At 36.8% G+C, this 26,577-nt stretch overlaps 1 protein-coding gene across 19 annotated transcripts in view; it reads right to left on the bottom strand.

Annotated features, from left to right (window-relative positions):
• The window catches only part of LOC138701480 (bromodomain adjacent to zinc finger domain protein 2B-like), a 1,224,400-nt gene that overhangs the window by 616,046 nt on the left and 581,777 nt on the right, over nt 1–26,577 (bottom strand). For all 19 annotated transcript variants that reach the window (XM_069828464.1, XM_069828446.1, XM_069828482.1 and 16 more), the window contains one exon: nt 18,643–18,683. The gene's annotated coding sequence lies outside the window, so the exon portion shown is untranslated. The remainder of the gene's footprint in view (nt 1–18,642; nt 18,684–26,577) is intronic.

Here is a 26,577-nt window from a genome sequence, read left to right on the forward strand (position 1 = left end):
ATAATGGTATCGTTTGTTGCTCCCCTGTCTCCCTACTTCGATAATACTATACTAGCATTTCAGTCACTATGCCTTAGCTAGAGTGCCTCTATATAAACCGGAAACTGTAGACTTAGCTAGTATGCGACCATTCAATTCTCTTGTATGCTCTTTTTTTCTCTCATTTTACAACCATTATAATATTGACGTAACAATGGAGTCATTCAAATAATTTATATTTCAAGAACCATTTTTATATATTCATTATACCAAAAGCATCAGATTCTTTTATTAATTTATCGAATATATCGCCGTACTGTTATACAGGGATATCATTTTATTTTTACTTCAATTTTTATTGTACCTGAGTTCTTGAATGTACTTCACTCCCATCTCCGCTATTAGTAAACTTCCAATGCAGTCAAAGTCGCCTTACGGTCATAGTAAACAGTACTGAGTTAGTGAGTATAGTACGTTCCAGAAACATGTTCGCGTTTTCCAGTGACGAAAAAGCTTTCAATATTGAATCATATTTTCGCACAGGTCCTGTCATCCGTTTGCCTACGTCGCATCCCGGTTTCCCCCCCACTCGCTTCTGCTCGCCCCTCTGTAAAGGCTAGTTTATTTTAGCAGGTTATTTTACGACGCTTTATCAACATGTTAGGTTATTTAGCGTCTTAGAGATGAAGATGATAATGCCGGTGAAATGAGTCCGGGGTCCAGCACCGAAAGTTACCCAGCATTTGCTCATATTGGGTTGAGGGAAAACCCCGGAAAAACCTCAACCAGGTAACTTATTTCAACCGGGAATCGAACCCGGGCCACCTGGTTTCGTGGCCAGACGCGCTAACCGTTACTCCACAGGTATGGACTTAAAGGCTAGTGGTTAGACTGTCTTAGCTCTTTTCTGAAAACATTAATTTCTGTTAGGAATTGGACGTCTACGTAATATTATACAGCTGTTTAAAATAACTTAAATAAAAGGGTCTCGTTAAGTAATTAACAATCATGTGATTTCCCCTCTTTCTACGACCCTGCGACAAAACCACTTGGACGGACAGTAGATAGTATGTCTGAGTAATTTTATCTTTTCGCATCGGGCAGAAGTGAAGATTGAATTTACAGTACGTAAGGTACATTTTTATAGAGTATGTACAGAATTATATCAACATGAGTTACTAGTAGGCCTACGAAGGACGAAACTGATAATTGGAATTAGGTACAATAGTCTATACTGCGATAATATGCACAAAAATTGAAGCCTGTATCGAAATGAACGGCCACCATTTTAAAAAATGTGTTTAAATATCATATTACGGTTATTTTTCAATTTAACTTCATTATCTATATTGTACGCTAATATGCTGTAGACAGTATAATATACACTATACAATGAATACGTCCGCATGGATAGCTCAGTTCGTGAGTAAAAACACTTATTGCTAATATTGTACTGTATTTTGATTAAACAAAAAGCTAATGAAAATTATCAAACTCAAAATCGCGATATTTCCTAGTTTACGTAAATGGATGAACCACTTTTCTTCCCTCACATACTTAATAAAGTGTTTTGTTTGTATTTTACGCTAGTATCATCGAACTCCAGTAGTGAAGGGGGTAGCAAACAGTGTTTCCGGTTCTCAACCGTTAATCTAAAGGTATATCCAGGTTAATATATGAAATGTTAGTAAAAATAAAGTGATGTCCCTGTACAATTATGCTTAATAAGATTTTATTAAATTATTATTATTACGACTGTGGAATTTCACCATCAAATGGTCTATGCTACACAACATCCGATAATATTTTTCCGACTTTCAAATGTAAGTGTGCGTACTTTAAAATCGTAAATGACATCGAAATCTTATTAAACTTAATATGAGATTAGAAACTTGTCCTTTTTTGCATTGCCGACCGTTTTTTAAAAAAAGAATTCTTTCAAAGTACCGGTATCTCATACCTACGCTTAAATTTATGGGTCGCATTTTCAATGCTCCTGAATCTGCCATACTAACTCATTGATGCACCGCTTCCGGAAAAAAGGGAGAAGAGAATGTAGAGAAAGAGGAGGGATGTATGCATAGGAGAAGTTGGGAGTAGATTTGTTGGCACAGTTTGTCACCCCTCCTCCTCCCCCAACGAAGCCAAATGGTTGCTAACCCATTGTCACTGGGCTAAAATTATTTAACCAGCGCGCAGGAGAGACATCAGTCGCGCAGTTTGGACTCGTCTAGACTCTCTTGCGGGCAACAGGGGCCCAACAACGTCTGAGACACCAGAATTACGATTATTGTCTGTTCAGGCTTCTGTCATTACTACTCATATCTATTAACTTACTGTACCTCTCTTTACTGAAAAAGAGCGCCGGTTGTAATTGAATTAAAAGCAAGTGAAATACGTGTTTGTAGGACAACGATGCGCACATTTTCTTGTTATTAATCGCGCCCAAACAAACGTTACAATAAATTAGATCACTAAAGCTTAGTCTAGGACGGAGAATATCTGAGGATAGAATGAACGCCGTAACAGAAATTTAATTGGCCATAATCCAATATCCGTATGGTAAACTGGAAGCGGAAGAAAGGAAATGAGAGTAGAAGAGAAGGAAAGACAAACAGGAAGAGAACGAAACAGACACCGATGGAAGTAGAAAATGAATAATAATAATAATAATAATAATAATAATAATAATAATAATAATAATAATAATAATAATAATAATAATAATAATAATGAACATGACGAAAGTCGTAATTTAAAACAACACAAGAAACACGTATCATGTCAAATGAAATATACTCAGTCCTCAGGAAATACAAATAAATGCCCATTTTTCTGCCGGGAAGAGAACACAGATCCACTGGATTTATAGTCGGGGATGTTACCACTTGAGACATAGCAAGAGCATGAAGTTAATACAAATAAATAATATGAACTGAACACGAGGAATGAACTGGCGACTAGAGCGACAGATATGAACTGGAAGAAGACAGTTCGACTCAGAAGAATACAGTGCAATTTAACTCATCCTACAAAAAATTACTACACTGCAGATGGAGAGGTACGATTACAAGGTTGTGAATAGACGGAAGTTTAACTTTCATGGACCTATATCCAATTTAGTCTGTACTAAATACGTCATAACAGAAGATGAAGAAAGGAAAAAGCAGAAGTTAAGGAAAAATAAGAAAAAAAAATTTAAGTTGGAGAGAAAAAGTGCAAATACCGGAAAAGCAAGAACAACACATAGAAGTAGAAAAAGTACAAATACAGGGAAAATAAAATAAAATTATAATTTAAAGATAAAAGGGTAAATGAAGAAGAGACTTAACAAAATAGAAAAAGATGAAGCAATGAAATTAAAAACAAACTACGGAAATAAGGCAAAAGGGAACGAAAGAAACAAACAAAGAAGGAAGAAAATAAATTAATAAATTAATAATAATAACAATAATATTAATAATAATAATAATAATAATAATAATAATAATAATAATAATAATAATAATGCAACTGAAAGGGGGGAATGAAAAGAAAATAACAAAAAAATGGAATAAAAGAAATGGGGGGGAAAGGAAGAAAAAGAACAAATGAACAAATAACCAAATCAAGAAACCCAAAACTGAAGGAGGAAATTATGAAACAAAGTACAAAGAAGAAGGGAACGAACAAAAGTAGGAAGGCAGAAGTAACAAGAGAAGCAAAAAGGGAAATAAAGAAAGATAGGCTAAAGCATAACAAACAAAATCACTTCTGAATTTCATTTCCTTTTTATATGTAATATATTACTATTTACCAACACTTCCTTCTTCATCAGGTAAGTAATCAAATGCCGCAGAAAAAAATGTAAACTCTGAAAATTATACCCACTGACTACACAAGTGAGCAGAACATTTCATGATTCATAATAGAGAACATAATTATCTCCATGTTTATATTGCAAATACAAATACAAGCGCAATTCTAGCATACACGGTATTTTTACATAGATACATTCTCAGCATAGCACTACATTTTCATCTGAAAAACCGGTTCTCTTAAGAAATGTCAATTTCACGAGTCAAGAACCAACTTATCGTAAGCTGACTAAACAAATATTAGTTATTTGTGTAATGTTTTACATAATCAGGTGACAGGTTCACAATATATCAAAAGGAAGATAACAGCCACACAAAGACCTTTGGAAGAAACTATACGATAGTACATTGCTACTCGTTTCTAAACAATGGTTGGTTGGATTTAGCATCGTTCGAACCTGTACAAAGTAATTAAGCCATTGTGTTTGCGATAAGGCAAAGCAGAAAACCGAAGCAACAGTTCGACGGTTAGCTGACTGAGATGATGCAGACATTAAAACAATGGTATTCCTTAACCTGGCGACCTAAAACCGAGGTCATTATTTGGTTATGCAATGACAAGATCTCACAGTTAAACAATCTGCCATAACAATAAACTTCTTTCAAGTAATGTTTCCGAAAAAAAAAGTAAATGATTAATAATAATAATAATAATAATAATAATAATAATAATAATAATAATAATAATAATACAATTAAACGACTACTACCACCACCATTACTATTACAAAACTTATAGTACGTAGTTTCCATCCACCGCTGGTTGGTCATGCTCATGACTCAAGTGGTAGGCAGCTTTAAGGCTGTGTGGAAGACGTCATGATTGTGTATTAGAATCCCGCTTTGGACAAGCCACATGCATATTTGTCCATTGTCAGCAAGGTGTTATGCGTTTACAACGTGGATATCTACTACGTCTGTCTAGTATAAAGAAGAAACATCCCAAAGCTGCTATGGATTTTGGTTTCCTATTATCCTGTATAAAAAGGAATATCTTTGTTTGTATGCCTTTTATGGATGATTTTCCTGTATTACTAAACCAAACCGGTGGTGCATTTCAGTCTGGTTAATGTACTGTAAAATATCCTCAAGTGGTGAGTTATATGGTCATTATTATTATTATTATTATTATTATTATTATTATTATTATTATTATTATTATTATTATTATTATGTCAATGAGAATCTACTGTATACTACAGGTCATAGTTTTCATATTCCTAAGGCCAGACGTTCGCAAATAGTGAAACTCTCTGGTGATGTGGTTAGCATGGTTCAAAACCTCAATTTAACGCAACACAGAACCAATATGTATGTATGTATGTATGTATATATATATATATATATATTCAATCCCATAGAAAGGAGATATTCATAGCTTCCCTACGAAATCAAATCCCGACTCCTTGAATTACTAGCCGGTAACGCTGCCACTAGAATCACAAGGGGGAAGAAAGCATAGGGCTACAGATAGTCGTGTAGACTAAGCAATTCAGACTCTCACACTCACCCTTGTTATTTATAATCCTCTTAACAATGTTATACAAGACATGCAAGTATACTGAATACCTGAGAGCTTTCTTCTTTACAATGATTGTCATAAAACTGTAGCTTGTCGTTGATTATATTATGATAAAAAACCCACGTTCAATTTACTATCTAAATAAAGCATTTACTGAATGATAGAATCAAAGAACAAGCCTAGTTACTCAATTACTGTATATTTGTCTTATGGGTTTCTTTCTAACAGCGAATATTTATGTAGTTTATTTATCTACCTAAAGGAAAGAAAGTTTAGACCTATGCTCAATGTGTAAATTTTCATATAAATATACATTTAAAATATGCAATTACGTAACACACGTCCACACCTGTGGAGTGACGGTTAGCGCGTTTAACTGCGAAACCAGGTGGCCCGAGTTCGAATCCCGGTCGGGTCAAGTTATCTGGTTGAGGTTTTTTCCGGAGTTTTCCCTCAATCCGATATGAGCAAATGCGGGGTAACAATTGATGCTGGATCCCGGACTCATTTCACCGGCATTATCACCTTCATCTCATTCAGACACTAAATAACCTGAGATGCTGGTACAGCATTGTAAAATAACCCACTAAAAACGTAAGACAAAATGAAGAATATCAACTATTAATTCAGATTTCACTTCACCACACAATTTTAAGTATGCAGTATTCTTACCAAGGTTATTTTACTAACCGATAGTCCGGCTAATAGGTTCTTATGGAAATCTTATTCACATACCGCAGTGACGCCTTTTTTATTTCTGAGGAAGAGGGATTAGTAAGTGAAGAATTTAATGACAGTATTTTGTTAAAATGGATACAGAATCTAAAAACGTACAGCCCTACTTTCACCAAAATAAAGACATCGATTTTATAAATTCAAATTTCATGGCTACAATTATCAGACGATCAAGTAATAAAATCAATAGATAACTGACATGTACACATACATACATACATACATACATACATACATACATACATACATACATAGTCAAATCCCTCGTAAGCGGCACCTAAATAACCGGCACTACCACAACAACGGCACTTTTGGCTGGGTCAAAAAAGAAATGTTTAAAAGTGCCACTTTGCTACAGTTTGAGCCGTCAGTATTGCCACATTAGGAAGTTCGGACGAACTTTCCTTTTTTAGTAAATTCTAACCTAAAATTAGTGATTATTTGTGTCGTGTGATGTGTTTCAATAAGTAAAATCCACACAGTTTTTATGTTTATTTAGTTATGTTCGGGCTGTTAGTGTTGCCACATTAGGAAGTTGGCACAAACTTTAATTTTCAGTGAATATTCGGACGTAGATTTAATGTATTATTTGTGTTGTGATGTGTTTTAATAAGGAAAATCCACACAGTTTTTATGTTTATTCAGTTATGACCAAGTGATAGAGAAATGAGCTTCACATAGCTGCAGTTTCAACATTTGGCATCATGAAGTAAGGACTTTTAGATACCGATATTTATTCAATTATCCGGCAAAATCTCGTATCCGGAACTAGCTTGGTCCCTTTGATGCCGGTTAAAAGAAATTCTACTGTACATACATAAATAGGCCTACATACATAGGGTACATACATAGTGTTCTCACAGTCTACTATATACAGTCGCGAAGCTCAATATGTAGTAAAAATGCAAACATGGGTAGTTGCCCACCACTAGGATCGCTACTATCGCCTCATCATCGCAGATCTCTCTCCGATAAAATATGTTACACTTTCGTTGTCGTTTCTTTTGGAAAAATTAACATCTTCCTTCCATTATTGAAATATTAAATGCATAAAGTTAATTTATTATTTTAGTGAAGTATATTAAATTCCACCATAAACTCGAAGATACCTGCAAGAAATAAGTTAATATAATTTTTGTTTGTGCAAAACGAACTGAAATTTCCTATAATAGCTTCACTCATTCAAGATTATAGCGATAATTAACTATGAAACCAATAAATATTAATTTGCATTTCTCTTTACAACAATAATAATGGAAATATGAATTAATGGAGTAACTTACGTGTACCGGTACTTGTAGTGTATGCTTACGTAGTTAACAAAGTGGGATGAGGTTAAGCAATAATAATCACACCAGAATTGGAAATAAAACGTGATCAATAAATTTTATTGTAACAGACTTTTTCTAAGTCTCTAGTAAAGCAGCAAATAAAAATAACAACAAAATTAACAGCTATAATTAAAAACATATCCTTTTAAGAAAAAAGTAGGCCTAAGCAATAATAATCCCACCAGAATTGAAAATAAAACATGATCAATAAATTTCATTAAAAGAAACTTAATTTTTCTACGTCTTTAGTAAAATAACACATAAAAATAATAGCAAAATTAATAGCTACAATTAAAAATATATCCTCCGAAAAAAAAGTAGACCTAACCTTTATTTCTCTGGAAATTTAGCAGCCTAAGTAACAGAACTTTAACCGGTATCTAATGTCCTTCGGTTAGACTGAAACATTTCATTGTGAAATTTAAGGATATAATGTATTCTAACAGTCACAAAGAACTTCAAAATTAAGAGTTTTGTTTGTGCACAGCATTCTTGTGGAAACCCAGGAACCTTTCTGAATCTTTCGGAAATCGGAAAAAGGATAACTCTGGCCTCTTTCTCTTACTATTGCTACAATTTATAGCACTACAAACGTCTCTTCCTTGTCCCATATTATTATTCCAATTATTACATTTTAGCCATTAACATTTTCATTATAACCAATAACGAACATTTCACAAGCATCAATGTGAAATACGCAACGAGCTAGCACTCGATAGAAATACGACACAGTCCAAAGTCGACCATGGAGAGTCTATTGTTTCTAGTTGCTAACCGCTTGGAGCGCTTTATCACGAGATTTGCAAAAAAACACCTCAAGCTTCGCGACTGTATATAGTAGACTGTGGTGTTCTGCCAAATGGCAGGTTTTTCACTAGAAACTTAGCATTCTCAAATCTTTCCTATTTTCTGCCTTCCTCTTAGTCTCCGCATATGATCCACATACTTAATGTCGTCTATCATAATGTACTTTAAAAATAAGGACTAACTATATCTATAAATACCATTGCATTTAAAAGAATAGATATGACGTTCTAATAAGTACTAAATAACAAAATCACCGGAGAAGTAAATTCTTTGAGTGACTTACTTACAAATGGCTTTTAAGGAACCCGGAGGTTCATTGCCGCCCTCACATAAGCCCGCCATCGGTCCCTATCCTGAGCAAGATTAATCCAGTCTTTACCATCATATCTCACCTCCCTCAAATCCATTGTTATACTATCCTCCCATCTACATCTCGGTCTCCCAGGTATTTTTCCTCCAGTCTCCCAACTAACACTCTATAGGCTATATGCATTCCTGGATTCGCCCATACGTGCTACATTCAATAATTGTTTTATTAATTGAATATGTACAATAAGATTACAAACACGTCATCAGTTTTCAACACAGTATAACAGGAACACTTGCATTGAACTTAGTGGGACTATGTTGAAAAGTGATGAAGTATTTGCAGTCTTATTGTACAGTAAGGTCCGAAAGTCTTGTCACTCTCCCTTATTTGTATGCTGATGAGAATCCATTTTGAACATGTTATAGCAGATGTGTGACAATGGTTGATACTTTACGTTCCAGCTTGTTTAGTGATCCAGAACATCAGTATGGGACCATCATTGTCGCGGCACAAAATGATGCGGCGTCATGTCCTGTGTGAAATTTTCCGCAGCAAAGTCGGTGTGATTTCCCTGAATGCCTTCCTAACAGCTTGCTTCAATTCTTCAATTGTCTGGTATCGATGTTTCGAGACATGCTGCTTAATTATTCCTCACAGGGAAATCGCACCGCCTTTGCTGCGGAAAATTTCATACAGAACATGGCGCCGCTTCATTTTGTACCGCGACAATGATGGTGTCCATACCGATGTTCTGGATCATTAAACAAGCTGAAACGTAAAGTATCAACCATTGACACACATCTGCTATGACATGTTCAAAATGGATGCACATCAACATACAAACAGGGGTGGGGGGGTTGACAAGACTTTCGGAACTTATTGTACATGTACATTAATAAAACAATTATTAAGGTTAATTTTTTACTCTCCCTCGTATTTAAACCAAAAGGAACACTAAATTACTCGTATTATTATTATTATTATTATTATTATTATTATTATTATTATTTTATTTTTTTATTATCAACAATCATCATCTTGAAGGAGGAGTGTGAGTCCTTTGCAGTGTTACATCCATCATAGTGAACTATTAAATGCTAACCCCACATCAGTTGACTGCGCTGAGGTTCACTGAACAATCCAGGTTTCATACAGGAAACCCCACACGCCCCTAGATCAGTCACCTGCTCGCGTTACCAGCCAGTTATCAGGGAAATACTATGAATAAGATAAGGGAATATAATCGGCCGGAATTATGTTAATGCCTTTAACATAGAGAAATGGGAGAATCCCGACAAAAACACCAACTGTGATATTACCCACTACAAGTGGTTAGATCCCGAACTCAAATCCAGCCCGTCTGCGTGACAAATGTTCTAGGCCACGCTGCCATAACAGGTCCACATGTCAGTTACATCACGATTACATTAAACAATACCCCAGCTTTTCGAACTCTTTCATACGATAGCGAAAACCATCGAAACTAACAATAAGATAAGTATCGAGAATAAGTGCAGTAAATATGAAACCCCTCTACGGCACACCGCAAAATGAATAATAGTAGAATTAAAACATATAACAAAACAAAATAAACGCAACGAAATATTTTTATTAGATCTAATTTGAGATCAAAATGAAATTAAAACGAATCAATTACAACATCACTAACTTTAACTTCATATGCGAGACCTACAACAGTGAACTCAATTCCTTGAGCGATTAAATATGATTATGATGATGGTAGAGATTATGTTTATTTTGAAGTCTTATATCTTTTTAACTTTATACGTAAGAAGATAACTACGGAAAAAGCTCATGAAATCGTGAAATGAACAACGGGAGACAAAGTGTTAGCGGACCGAGTACATGAAAATAATCTTACTCTAGAAATATCAACCCATTACGGCATAGGTCTATTTGATTCTTATACCTGATTCACACGGGGATAGTTTACAGCAGTCAAGTGCTTGAAACCTCTAAACTTGACACCATATTTGTGATCACACGGAGACACTAAACTTGAAACCATGTTCCACACGTAAAAAAAGCGCGCTGAATGTGTATGCTTGGAGGTACACTGTTTTTAAGTTTCTTTTACCTTTCTGCGAACCACTTCTACATTAAGTTTCTGAAATAATTCTCTCTTCTTTAATTTTAATTTTTATTATTATTGAAGTATTTCTCGTGCTGTATATATTCCACAACTCATTCAAGTTAATACAACTCATTCAATTCTAAAAATGTTACAATAAGGTATAAATAGGCTATACTGTATATTTTTTATTCATTTATTATTACTTATTGAAACTTACACAGGCTAGATGCCCATCAAAGTACCTTCTTCACATAAATATACATGAACAATTTAACTTATAATTTATTATTGATAATGATTCACATGAGCAGCAGTTATAAAATACGTATATACAACTCATTAACAATAGAAATAAGAGAATTGAAAACATGAAAGAGATGTACCTTATAATAATTATTCAGTAGGCTATTGACAAAAAAATAAGACATTTTAAAAATTGATAATAATTTGTAGGGCCAAACGAAGAGAAAAGTTGTGATATTTTTTTCTATCTAGAGATATCAAATACCAAATTTATTCTATATAAATTTGGAGGGATATAAACTGTAAATAGTTTGAGTATTTCAGCGAAATCGGTATTATTTTTGTTCATAATTTTCTGACAAATATCATCGAGTAAGTCGTTCTTCTGTCATTGAACGTACGAAAACCTACAATTCATCTCAATAATGTAACTAGTTGGGATCTGGAATGAACAAGGTATTTGAATATCTCATAATATAGGAACCAAAGGAATTTATTCTGTATCAACTCAATTGAACGTTGTTTTTGCAAAAAGGATTCCAAATTATTATAGCACATTCCACTTGCTTCTAATCGCTGTAGGTCTAACCTAAAAACAGGTGGTTGCTTGAATAATTTCGAATTAAAAATCCAAGTGATTTGTAAGTAGAATTAATAATTGTTAAAATGTGGGGTTTGAAAGTTAAATTAATCTCAAATTCGATACCTAAATTAATTAGCTATTAATTTAAACAATCACACACTATCCACAATATCTGCTTGCAAGTTGCTACTTGCTACAAGTTAGCATTCACACGAGGAAAGTGATGGAGCAAGTTGATCACGTGATTGGAAAGTGGACACAAAAGTTGAGGAGTCGTCAACTCAAATTCTGCTTGACCGCCATGTCACAACTTGACTGTCTCGACCATATCACACGGGGAAAGTTGACTTGCTCCAAGCACTTGAATCCTCTAAACTATCCCTGTGTGAATTGGCCTTTACTGGGAACGTTTCGAAACTTCTACACCAAACGGTTCAACATTTAAACGCATTTTAACTGCCCAATGTTTGCTCAATATCCGACAGTCGATGATGCATAAAATATGTAAGCCACTCACACACAGTGACATAGACTAGAGTCCTCTAAATTTATTTTTCCTGCAGAGAAAATGCTCTAGCAAAAGAAGTATGTTGCAGAAATCTTAAGTGTTTATACTTAAGCGTATATTTGCATAAATCTTGAACTGTTTATAAGCGTAGGCTTTAGTTCTTCATTTAAATTCAATTTGATATAATAATATGTGTTACTTATTTGCAGTGTTGTAATAATGCACTGTAATGATATGTTAAATATAGCTCTAAGTTTCTAGTATGAGACTGTGGAGTTTCCAATCTCTTTAAGTGGAGATTTAATATTTGTTTTCTATTTTGTATAATTCAATAGGAAGTAGCTATGTCATTGTTCTCTGTGCCGACCGAAATCAGTAAATTGCCTTTGAGTCAAGAAACAAGAGCACAGGCGAGAGTTGCTGACGTGAGTGGCTTCGCTTTGCAAGTTACGAATCTCAGAAGTTGTCTGCAGTGACGCAGTCATCTTTTTACACGGGAGGGAAGGCGGGCCAACCGCCTCAAGGTAACTCGAGGCATATCCAGCAGCTTTTCAAGAAGAAGGAGCAAAAGAACTCGTGGAATTGTCTGTTCTATCACGAAAGGTTCTTTGTCTAATGGAACACCGTCCTCCACCTCCCTCTCTTCGCAACAGAGCGAGAAAGAGAGCGAAGAATTGTGCGTGCCATAACGAGAAGGAAGGCAGGAGGCATCTCTGCCGACATTCCTCTGCAAACGGCTTGTTTGCTTACTGCTTCCATTTTCATAGCTGTTTCCCTCGACTACCAGCGCTCCCTCTTCTGCGGAACCTCAATACTAAAGTGATGTCGCTAAACTTGGCAGTAAATTAGGGGCAACTTACATTTCAACGCATAGAATGATATCGGCTGATAACACTAGTCACAGTCTGAAAAAAGTGGTAGCAAATTTTGTATACGGGTGTGCCTATCTATTTCTCAAAAGTTGTCATCCTCGGCCACGCCCGTATACAGAGTCATTCAAGGGGAATGATAAATGTTTTACTGGATGGTAGTATGGACTATTCTCAGTTTTAAAAATGTTCATATAAACATGTGTCCAATTTTCAGTAGATGTGGAGATATGCATAACAAGTGGCAAGAAGAAAAGACTAATAACTTAATGACTGGAATAACATTGAGAGCAGACAACATTCATATCCGAGCTGAGATTCGAACACAGGATCGTAGCTTCAAGCAACATGAAAGCTGCGCACCTAAGCCTTATGATACAACAATATAGGTCTGAATACATCCTTCTTTCATCCCTCCTCACTCCCACGAAGGTTTTCACGTTCCTAACGGGGTTTATATTAATCCTATTTTCGGACTTTACTAGCTGGCACTAAAAGTGTATAAAGTGGGAGTACCACGATATGAATTAAGACAGAACGAGACATGACTAACTCGCGTATTCTTGAAGAAATTTGATCCCATGACTCTGGAATTCTATGCAAATCAAAAAGGAGCTTTATCTTCGTGAAAAAAACATTAGTAGCCAATTTTCATTTTCATTTTCATCTGCTGCTACTGCTACTACTACTACTACTAGCCATAACTGTGCGCTTCGTTGCACTTGTTAGAAATAAATGTTATTGACTTAAATCTAAATACAGTTTTGTAATTACTTAGTGAATAATAGCTTTTTATATGTTGTAAGTCGCTTGCTCCTTAATTATTTTCGAAGTTGTATTTACAACTATGAATGTAACAGTTACCATCATGTACTTCCTCGAGTTGTTCAGTCGATTTTACTTTTAAGCTTGATATTATATTAGGACTAATAGACAATTGGTCAGCGTCTGAAATAAAATATACTTGTAAGAACTGAGGGCTCTTACTCTCAGCTGGAAGAAGACTTCCAATTAAATGATAAGACTATGCTTGAACTTTAAATGATGGCATAGAATTGACTTCATGTATTTATTTTGCACCAAACGATGTTACTTGAAATAGGGTGTTATACCTACTGTCTTATATTATTTAAGAAGTGTGCTGATAACTGATTTCTTTTCTCTCTATGAGGCCGGAAGGGAACATACATGTGCACTGCGTGTGCGCCCCTGGGATGAGTTGCAAGCCCACCAACCGCACCTACACCGAACCGACCTAACTGCTAACACCCTGACGAACAGTACCGCCACCCTTCCAAATCCGTGTACCATTCCACGCCAACAGCCCTACCACATTCCCCCCTCAAACGGTCTGAGGTGTAAGCCCTCACTCCCGTCTCCTCAATGGTCTGAGGTGTAAACCCCCTCTCCCGTGTCCTCAACGGTCTGAAGTGTAAGCCCCCTCTCCCGTAACCTCAACGGTGTAACGGTACTACATCCTGCTGCATCCTCTGCCGACCTGAAACTATTGAAAGGTGATAGATCAAGTTGAAATTAGTGAAGGCGAAATGAGTCTGAGGTCCAATTCCGATGCCACCGAAGAGTGCCAAATCAAGGCACAATTTACTTTACACAACTTTTTCTTTAATAGAATAATTTTTACTGCGTAAAATATACAAAGAAAAAGTTAATATAATTTCATGTTACTAGTATTCAAATTTCTCTTGTCAATTTACTGCCTATCAGTGTTTATTATTATTATTACTACTACTACTACTACTACTACTACTACTACTACTACTACATCGTCTTAATCATGTTGTGTATCCTCTACATTTATCACTTGATATATCAAGTACTTATCCACATATTCGTGGTTTTTCTCAGACTGAACATCTTCACTCTCTTTTTTCATCGATCTCGGCCCCTACATTAGTCATCCATAAGGGGATGCGCTACTGAATTTTCTAATTTCTACATTTTAAGAGACAATGTATTGCAATTTTAACAGCATATTATGATCATGATTATGAATTAATCAAGAAAATTTCAATGATCTAAGTCAAGAAATAACTTTTTTAAAAATAAAATTTGAAAATAACACGTTTATTTTGGAAACCGTTTTTTGGAATCTAAAACAAGAGTTTTCTATGTTTTTATAGTGCATATTATAGCTGAAACACAGGCTGTGGTAATGGAGCATTGGAATTTAGCATATGAAGAGTAAAATAAAAAAAAACATGACATTTCTTCAAAAACGGTCATTTTTCAGTAGCGCATCCCCTTAATTCCTATTAGGTTTTGTATTTAGTAATGTGCTTCACAATATTGTAATCTCGTGACTGAGCTATACCGTCATAATTTATGTTCTATTCCTCGTTAATTTCATTCCTTATCATAACACTACCACTGTAAAACCTTACAAAAATATTTAATCCATTTCTGTAGCTAGTAGATCATTTCTATATTTACAATTTAGTGATCATGTTTCTACCCTATGAAACTAGAAGCACAATAGTTCGGTATTCAAAACTCCAATAAAGGTTTACTGATTTAACTTAATTTCGAAACGCTTCAATACGTACAAATATGCGAGTATATAGCCTAATCAAGAAAAACTATTTGATCAGTTCACTTTATCGAGTAACACGAAAAAAAAAAAACATATAGGATTACATTATAATTTTCAGACAGCAAGTATCAGTTCCAATTAACTGTCCGCGAGTTTCGAAGAAGCTACTACGGTTTGGTGAAATCAGACGTCAACATTCAAAACCCCAGCCCCATTACATGAAAATGAGAACCGTAACCCGCGGTTGGTATATTTCGCACCCCAAACTTTTAAGATCGAAGTTACTCCTACGCACTCGGTTCTCTTCATTTACTCAATCGACTATTTTAAATTATTTTGCCTGCTTGGGGAAAAACCACATCCAGCGCTCAAGAATCCAATAGTAACTGTCAAGTCACGAAAGCACTGAAAGTTAGTGTAGTTACTAAAGAAGTCAATAACCGGTCGTACTGTCAGCTGGGATTACTGATCTAGCAAATTCAGATGCCAGAAATAAACACGCAGACACACGACGATGTGTCTGTATTGATTATCGGGTAGTGTGTTATTACTAGTTAAGAAGAAAATGTAAATTTCATGCACATACTGTAATATCTCCGTCGAGGAATCGATACCTACAAAACTGTGCAATATAGTGATCCAGATTCTTATTTAATGCTATGGTTATGAGCGGAAATATATATCTTGTCTCTCTCATTTTATGTTCCTCCGTCTAACTGTACGCATATTTGTCTACCTGTCTAAAATATGTATATCTATCTACCTTTCATTTGTCAATACATATCTATCCATCCATTATCTGTCTAACTTATCCACACATTACCTACATACATTTGCCCATTATTTATGTGTCTCCATTTCTACCATTATCTATCTGTATCTTTCTATGTATCTATCTACACATCTACCTATCAATCTGTGTTTCTCAGCATGTCAACTACACCCTTCTTCTTCGAGCGGTCCACACCTGTGGAGTAACGGTCAGCGCGTCTGGCCGCGAAACCAGATGGCCCGGGTTCGAATCCCGGTCGGGACAAGTTGCCTGGTTGAGGATTTTTCCGGGGTTTCCCTCAACCCAATACGAGCAAATACTGGGTAACTTTCGGTGCTGGACCCCGGACTCATTTCACCGGCATTATCACCTTCATTTCATTCAGACGCTAAATAACCTAGATGTTGATACAGCGTCGTAAAATAACCCCCCCCCCCAAATTTAAAAATCTTCTAGCGATAATCTACACTGACCGGCAAAAAGTGACACACTTCACATTTTTATAAAAATCTTAATTTATTATAATTAAGAAAATATTTCCCATGAAAACAACATATCTTATTATAAAAATACTCAAACATTATTAACAACATAGGCCAATGAAAACAAAGTTAATGTTTACACTGCACCTCTTGAGGTTACTAATCACTAAAAACGGCGTCTATGACAGTCTGTAAGCGTTGAGGCACATTTTCATTTTTTTACTTGTTACGGGGGGAGGGAGGGAACATGCCACACACTACACCTGAGGTCTATTGTACACTTCCCGATATGAGATGAGTTGCGTGCCCACCGATCCTCTACGCGCACCGACCTAATCACTTGACCCCCTTAACGACCGATCCCTACAGCCAACAGAGGCCATGTACCACTCCTGTTTCGGCAACCTCCCCAAGGCTTCCTTAACGGTCCGAGGCGGAAGTCCTCCACCGAGAAGGTCTGCCCCAGGTTCCGTTGCAAAAGCTATCCATCATCGCATGAATACAATCCACGGAGGCCGGTCGAGAGAGCCAGCAGCTTCGGAAGGCTGCGATCTGAAAACCAGAAGAAGTAACGGGATGATGAATGAAAGGATGATAGGGGAGGAAAGGAAGTGGCGAAGATGAGTGGGGTTCCAATCGACTGATAAAGTTACCTGATATTCATCCATAGGAGTGAGGGAAAAACCCCGAAAAAACCTCACCCAGGCAACTCGTCCCGACCGGAGCTCGAACCCGGGCTCGCTGGGTTCGGAGTTAGACTCGCTAACCCGTCAGCCACAACGGTGTACAAGCATTGAGGCATTTTGCCCACTAACCGTTACAGTGCCTCTTGGGAAATGAGATCCCACTCCTCCAGCAATGTTGCCCTCAACTGCGCCAAGGTGTTGATGTCACGCCGTTGGACATTCCTTCTGAACATTTCCCACACATGCTCAATAGGATTTATGTCGGGACCACGAGTTGCCTAGTCTAGGGTTTGTATTCCAACTTCCTGTAGGTACTGCACAACACAACGAACGGTATGCGGACGGGCATTATCGTGAATGAGTATAAAGTTCTGGCCAAAGAAAAGTGCAAATGGCATTATATTATCCTCTAGGATCTCTTCGATGTACCTTTGTGCACTGAGGGTCCCGCCACCAACGAACACGAGCTCAGTGCGAGCCATATTGCTGATGCTAGCCCACATCATTACTGAGCCGATACCAAACAGAGTCCTCGGCGAGTACCTCTCGCCAGGCCTTCTCCACATCCTTTCTCGTCCATCAGCAGACCTCAGGTTAAAGCGGCTCTCATCAGTGAAGAGGACAGAGGCCCAGTGCTCTGGAGTGCTGCCTCGCGAAACGAAGGCCTGTGCCGTGGCTCGAGTTGGGGTCCATATGCAGATTTTCTGGACAGAAGATTAGCTTCTGCAAACCTCCTCCTCACTGTCCGCTCACTCACTCTCACATGCCGACATTTTCTAGTCGCTTTCTTGCCTTACTGCTGTGCTTTGGCGATCACGCAGAACTTGCAGGGTCATCCTTGGCACTTGTGCTCCTCCTACAAATGATCCTCGTCTCCTGTCGTATGTTCCAAGTTCCCTATAGCGTTCCATTGCACTGTCAATGCTACCAAGAGATGCTCTGATGACCCGAGCCACATAACGAAGGCTGCGTCCATCCTCCACCAAAGCAACTGCCCATGCGATGTCTTCACGGCTAAGAGGTATGTTTTACTCACAACAGCATATGACTAAAATTTTAGTGAATTATTCAAAATGTTTTCCGATATCCATAGATCATCAATAAGGTTGCCACAAGTTTGTAAACCTTAAAAGCTTTTATTGCGCTAACCTCAATAAAATCATAGAGATAAGTACTTCAGAGATTGGTCCATTATAGGCAAGTCAAATTATTTTAAATCTACATTGATAACAGGGATATGCGGGCTTTTCGCCACATTGTAGACCTACTTGAAATCTTTGTAGTAAATGTTCTCAAAACAAACAGTACTCACCATATTGGACACCGGATCTATCTTCCGTGCAACATGTGCATCTGGAAATAAAAATATAAATAATTATAACATAATTTTCAACGCATTCGTAGACTTACTGTATATTACAATAGCAATCCTATATAAATATTAACATTATAAATCAGCAAAATTCAACAAAAAGTGACAGGGGATTGATCGAATCCCCATAATTGCGTGAAACGTTACGTTGTTCATGATTGTTATTGAAATATAATGTTGATATTTCATTTACTTTCTGTTTTATACTCCATGCATTTAAATTTAACAAGGCGGAGCCTTCTGATAAATTACTTCATAACTGCTTCCTCATTCCATTAGGAATACTCTCGAGACAACAATGCAAGGTTCACGCGTACTTCATTGACACCAATGACTTGTCTAGATTGTAATTAATAATAATGGCATTACTCATTACAAAGAATTGGATTCATTTGGAAATTAATACCACAGTAAAGTACTTCAGAATCTCGAATATTTGACCTAAACTATGTTAAATAAACCATTTCTGTCTTCATACTCCTTACATTTATTAATCACACCCATTTGTATAGGAAAAGTGTCTGATTCTTACTCTTTATTTTTTAGATCTCGGGCGAAACTATGCTGAAGATAGACTCTGTAAGTGAGAAGCTCATTTTCAAAAGGACCCTTGTCCATTCCCATAACTTTGTGGGAAATCACGAAAAACGTTTTTAAGTCTAAAATTTCTTACCAGCTAGGCAAGAGACACCTCGCAGCCATAGAAACCACTCACTATTTCTCGTATAGTCCGGATTTGTGCGAGACGGGCCTTGCACCTCGCACGTCGCATGCGTCGGTTCAGAAAAACGAAGGCTTTAGGGAAAAGACCGACCAGCCGGCTCCTGGCCTTTCGCTCACATGCCGCAGCACAAGTGAACGATCATCCAACCAGTATGGAAAATCATGTGGTTAACACAATGATCCCGCAACTTAGCAGTTTGTCTAGTTCTTGTTTCATCCCGGGAACGAATGCAGGGACAGAAGAGCAATTCTTGACAGATGTTGACGGCGGTGAAAATAGTCCAGTGTGTGTAGTCAGTTAAGACGGAGAATTAACGATGCGTGAAACCTACGGTCGTAGTTTCAAATGTCAGCCAGAGGATGGATGTTCGTTAAGATGTCAATGTGATTTCTTACATTGTCTTAAAAGTTGAGGAGCAGAGTCGTGCCGGCTCCATTTAAAGAAAGTCTCACTGTGTGTCCATCTTGCGTCAGGTAATGAAATCTTAATATGGGGAATTATTGTAAAAATTCTGTAACATAATGATAAACTATTTACCAAATTAACAAAATACTTATTTATAGTAGAAATGTATAACAAATTAAATTATATCTAGTCATATCTCATAATATAAATTAGAACTATTCAAAACAAAACACAGCATACCAGACAAACTCACACGAATCATTTTGCATATAATTTGCTTAATAGACAACAGTGCAATAATCGTGTTCTGTTCGCTTTGATAAATCTAATTGTATATCTAAATGAAGACAGAATAGCGCCATACACAATGAAATCGGGGATTAAGGATGAATAAACATGGAATTCCGTCGAAAACACTAGTTTAAATAACCGCAATACACAAGTGATGCCAAAATCAATACACAGTAACAATTTCAACATTCACTGTTGTAGCAAATATTCTGAATTCATGCTTAAAAATTATGTTTACTGAACAAAATGTGACAAAATTTATGTAATGTAGATGCATATCATATAGGCTAGTCGTCACTGTCATATCATTATGACACAAGGATTATAACTTTTAGATTAGATGCATGTTCAGGATTCAGGATTAAAAACTTAGAAAGCCCTGAACTTTGAGGTTTCTAAAAATTTACTTGTATACGTGATTTTGGTGTTTTCCTAGATAGAATAGCCCTAATGGTTGCCAACTTAATGCACACAAACTAGACTCTCTACATAACTAAGCCCCTTATAAGAGGCGGTTTCCCATCCTGCTCGCACTCTCGTTCTTGTTACATATTCCAGAATTAAGACTTTATCGACCTCGGACAAGGAATTTTGGACGGGTGCTTGCAGTAGGTCCGCTGCGCCCGATTTCGTAATGAGATAATTAAATTCCCGACTATCTTTATATCTCAAGCGACGTCTTCCCCTATTTTTCTTGTTCTCTCGTTGCTTCACTATCGCTTTATCGTTATGTCCTTGTCTATGAACAGCTCCTCCAATTCCAAGAGAATATTAGATGAATAAATAATTACTAAAATGCTGAAAGGGTTACTATTCCGCTTACCTCAATATTTTTATATAGGTATTGAAATCTCTGAATGAGTCCAATATGCTTCAAGTGATGATGTATAGGCCTACTGCAAAAAATACAGATTTGATTCCCTCCCGTAGGCTGACCAGATTTTTTATGGTCCAGCAGGGGACATCGGTAATTTCAAGTTACTAGTTACTCTCCGATGAAATATTGCAGAAAATACATGTATGATAACAGTAGAGACAGTGATAGAACTTTGCACACTACATTTGTAGAATATCTTAATTTTATTAATTAAATGCATGAACACACATAACTCCTACACATAAATTATTAAAGTCTTGGTTTTTATGAACCGACGCATGCGAGATGCGAGGCCCGCGTCGCACAAATCCGGACTACACGAGAGACAGTGAGTGGTTTCTATAGTTACGAAATATGCAGACCTCGCACCTCGCAGTTATAGAAACCACTCACTATCTCTCGTGTAGTCAGGATTTGTGCGTGGCGGGCATCGCACCTTGCACGTCGCATGCGTCGGTTCAGAGAAACCAAGGCTTATAGCCACTAAGATTTAAATTTCAATACTGACGCATGCATGGATATCTTTCACATAATATTGTATACACTGAAGTCTACACACATTTTACAAGTACAGTAGAACCCCGATTATCCGTCACTCTGTTAACAGATTGGTGGATTATCCGTCTGTTTTCTCTCGGTTTTTTTCTGCAGAAATATATTAAGTACTGTACATTGTATTAGCACGTTATTTTTTCTATATAGTGTTATTACAAGCCTTTTTCCTTACAGAGTACGGTCTACTGTTCGAATTGTCATACTGTATAACTTCTATATAAAATTTCTTCTACAGGTATCAAAAAGTATAAAAAAGTGTAAACAATGGAGTGGTTTGGGGAATGAGAAACTGTGGCTCACCTCGCAACAGAATACGAAATTGAAGTGTATAAAGTATGTAAATCTACAACACTAGACCTCCATTATTAATATATTTCCATAGACAATCATTACAAGGTGTTTCGTTGGCCCTTATAGCTAAGATGGCCAAAGACAAAGATGCTATGTTCTTCTCAAAGAGTGCAGAATATCTCATACTGCTCGCTTGTTCTTCTGTCTCACACTGAGAACTGTTCAGAAATGTGCATGAAGCGCAGCAGTTTCATCACGGTATTTCAATATTTACGTGTAAAATGTTATTGAAACAAAGTCAAAGCTTCTGGGGACAAAAACGGGGACAGCAACTCAAAACCGGGGACTTTCCCCGGAAATCAGAGACGTCTGGTCAGCCTATCCCGCGGGGGAGGTGGAAAAAATTCCTTAGAGACTGGATGTAGCCTATGTCCCTCGCCTAGTATTGGTACTATCTTACCCTTGTACATCCATTCCCGTCATGCCCATAGGCATTCACAATGGTAGGGGTTTTTTCATAATATGGTCAACATTGCGCAAGATTATAGCTTATTAGAACAGCACAGAAGAATAAACAAAATAATATGTCACACTCCCAGTTCCTACGGAAAAGAGATGAACCTCATTTTCCTGCCGATAGTCAAACGTGGATCAGTTGAATTTCTAGCCCGAAATACTACCCTTCGAGTCATAGGAGAGGACACCGTAAGGTCCTGCTGACACTTCACATTTCTGTATTCGGCTCAGCATTCCTTACTTACACTATTTACAGACGGATCGTCACCTTGATACCTGCTCTTAACTATGTCGTTCATGTCCTAACACTTTCACTTATGCCTCCTTCTACATAAATTATCACACTTTATTAACCTACTTCACTTCTCTTATGCTCAGCTACTAATAGCTATTTATACTAATTTTCTCATTCAACTTCACACACACCTTCCTCATAACTAAATAATTTCCCCTGTACATAGCAGGAATACCTTTAAACTTATTAACTATAGAAGACCTAACCCCTGATGACTACATATTTCAGGGAAAACATAACCTATTATTAAATTCACCGTCGAAACAATTTTAACACAATCATATTACAGCTCGTACCCTAGAACACTGGTTTCACTTGATTTATAACTTGATCTTACACAAAACAATTACGTAACAGTATATAATAAAATCCATAGGAATTTAGAATTTTTAGGAGCACATTTCTCTAGAACGGCTTTGAATCTGCTTGACTTCCAACTTAGGAAACAAGAATTATGTTTTACCTAAAAATATTATGGCATGAAATATGCATTTTATAACGACAATAAATATATTTATCACTGATTTATATTGACAGAGACAAGTTTAAAAGGTCGTACACATCCCATCTGTTAAGCTGTATGTATAATTTACCGATGTCAACTGGAAGCAGAAAAATAAAACTCCCGTCGGTGACGAGGAGGGGAGGATATACGAATACGCATGTTGAAAATGTGGTAAGCTTACACCTGCGTCAGAACTTCTACCTCGCTAGTTCGCCATTGAACTCACTTTCGAGTACCTATCGTGGTGAAATTAATATAATTGTTTCCTTTTCAAGCAAATGTTTTGTAAGGAAGATCTCGATGACATGTCACATATTTTATTGTACCTCCGGTAATATAAAACAGTCCTCCGCCGTGGGACAAATGCTGATGTTCCTAGCTTCAATTCCAGTGTATTCAGGTTGGGTTTCCGGCAGGGAAGTGGAAATCTATCTCTCTCCAGTTGGAAATGAGTGTGTGTCTGCTCTTTTACGTCGGTGTTATGTTGCCTTAAGGCCTTAAGCAGTGGAAGTTCGCCAATATAACATGATAAGAGAGTCCTGATACTTGTTAATATCTAATTATGGTTCATAATTCTCAGAAGACGTAACGGACTAGAAGGTATGATTCATGAACCAAGATGAAGTTGATGGACATAAAACGACTGAGGAAAACATCTAAAACGCACTAAGTAAGTCATTTCTTTCAGTATTATAATGACCGAAGAAAACTATTCTACTATAGCTTAATAATTTATAGTTATGTTCCTGTTGTGTTTGCGTATCACTCATCATGATAATACTAAGCTAGAAAGTACAGTCTTAGAAAAAAGTTTTGTCGCACAAGTCCCAGAAAGGAGGCAGTGCGCATGATCAGACAACCGACGAAACAAAACTAATGTTATTGCTAGAGACCGGATTTTAGAGGGAATCCCTTTTTTTATTTCAACACGAAACACGAAATAATTAATTAGGAATGTTCAAAACTATCTTCCACCGACCAAATTATGTGGTTTTGACTTCCCTTTTCCCCCCTTTTTCAGACCGTATTCCCTTTTTTCCCCTGTTTTAAAAACATCTCTTATTTTAGTACTTTTTTGACAGAATATCACAAACATTTAGTTAATTTCCTATATTTTTTTCCGATGCAAGTGAAAATAAATATCGTTCTTCTTCTGATTCCAGATATTGAGAAACTAATAAAGTGTGCTGATTTAGAGTTCAGGATAAAAACAAAATTTTACCTCTAGTTCCAGTAGAGTAGGTAGGTCATTTTCTGTTTATAAGGACATTCTGAATTCAAAGAGGCAGGACCATATTGAAACATATTGAAATGTTGAATACTTTCCTTATGTGTGTGCTATGTGTATCCATGAATGTACTGAAGTGTGTTTTCAATTAAAATAGCACCCTTTTGAGGGAGTAATATAGTCCTTTTTGAAGTCCTTTTTTGACTATATCAAATACAACACTTTCATATGTTGTAAAGAGATAAATGTAAGATTGTGTGTGCCATGTATATCCATGAATGTGCTGAAGTGTGTTTTCAATTAAAATAGCACCCTTTTGAGGGAGTAATATATTCCTTTTTTGAAGTACTTTTTTTACTATATCAAATACAACACTTTCCATATGTTGTGAAGAGATAAATGTAAGATTGTGTGTGCCATGTATATCCGTGAATGTGCTGAAGTGTGTTTTGGCTATAACTTGCCCTTTTTTGTCCTTTTTTGATGAAAGATTTTCCCTTTAAAATCCGGTCTCTAGATATTAACTCAACTAGCCCTTCTCTTGCAAAACCAGGTCGCTCGTCCTCTGATCATGCGCACGCACTGCCTCCTTTCTGGGACATAAAGTATCTGTGCGACAAAACGTTTTTCTAAGACTTTACATAGGCTACAGTATAATTCGTTTGTTTCATCCTCTATTAAATCCAGAAAAAACTTAAGATTTCCATCAAAATGTCCATTTCGTCAATAATTGACTTAGTGCCTTTTAAGAATGACCAATTTAACTGTAGAATAAGAAATATACAGTATGGAATGACCTATGTTGCGCAGCTGGTTCCGAAGGCCTCCGGATGTGATCGTGGCTTGGCATGGCTTTTCGAGGTTCAGACCCGGAAAGGATCCTTGCATTTTACATTCCTTACTTAATCTTCACAATGACCATTATTCCCAACACAATTTTTTCCAAAGATTGCGAAAAATGATCATTCGGAAAATTTAGCAGTGGGAATATCACATTGGGAAGTATTCGACAACGTTCCATTTAGGCTTATATTAACACATTGCGCGGCCTATATATGTGATGACTGTCCAAGTCCGGCAGGTGGTCTGGATGACATTCGTGAATACGACGTTGACAGATGGATCAACCCGCCTCAGACCTAATAGATCCAGGCACCATCCTGAGATGAGTACCTGATAAACTATAGGGCCCGCAGCCCCAACGCCTACATGTATCAGCTTTGCAAACCTATACTACGCGCAAGACCTCATTCAAGCCTATTTTTACTACTGTAGATGACAGACGAAATGAGGGAAATGTGGTGTGTTAGTGGTATGATATAGAAAGAAGAGTACCAAGACAAGAAACTCCTGAAACGTCTCCTTTTCCGCTACAAACTCCATCACATGATCGGAGATCGAACCCGACCGCCTTGATGGAAGACCATCGCGCTAGTGCTTGAGCCACAGGTGCGGCCGGAGATGGTCAAGTAAAATCTTCCTGAAAATGTAATAATAGAGTTTAATCTCATTGTAGGGTACATGTAAGGCACAAATTATAACACCCGATGATGAACAGAAAAAGGATTTCGAATCTAACTAAACCACTGTGGACAGCTAGATAACGTATGATATAGCCCTGTGTGTAAGCTAGCGTCCCATATTACTTTAGTATTTTCTTTACCCCTTAAGTATTTAGCTTAAGGTTTATTATTTGTAAAATTGTTTCGTTAACTCTCTGTACGTTATTCTTCTTCATTATTGTATATTCCACATTACGAGTAGTCTGTTTTCAAATTGTAAACTATATTAATATTCGGCTGGTTGGGTTCATCGTGCTAATCACACGATTCTGGTTGGATGATCGTCCATCTCTGTTTCGGCATGTGAACGTGAGGCCAGCAACCGGCTGGTCGCTCTGGGCCCTGCAAAGGGCTGTGGCGCCACGGATAAAAAAAAAACTTATATTATTACTAACATCTGTGGCATATATCACACAGCCAATGACATTCAATGTAATAATGTATTATATTGTATATTGTACTCTATATTGTGGATTTCTTGTGAAGGGGAAGAGAAGGTCTGATGACCTTAACTTCACCCTAATAAATAAATATAATTCTAAGAGTACTTCTAATATTTTCCAGGGAGAAAGTATCGTGAGTGCGTATTAAAAAAATAATAATAATAACGATCGTAGTAGTCGAAA

This window comes from Periplaneta americana, chromosome 1 (assembly GCF_040183065.1).
Source record: "Periplaneta americana isolate PAMFEO1 chromosome 1, P.americana_PAMFEO1_priV1, whole genome shotgun sequence".
NCBI classification, from domain to species: Eukaryota; Metazoa; Arthropoda; class Insecta; order Blattodea; family Blattidae; genus Periplaneta; species Periplaneta americana.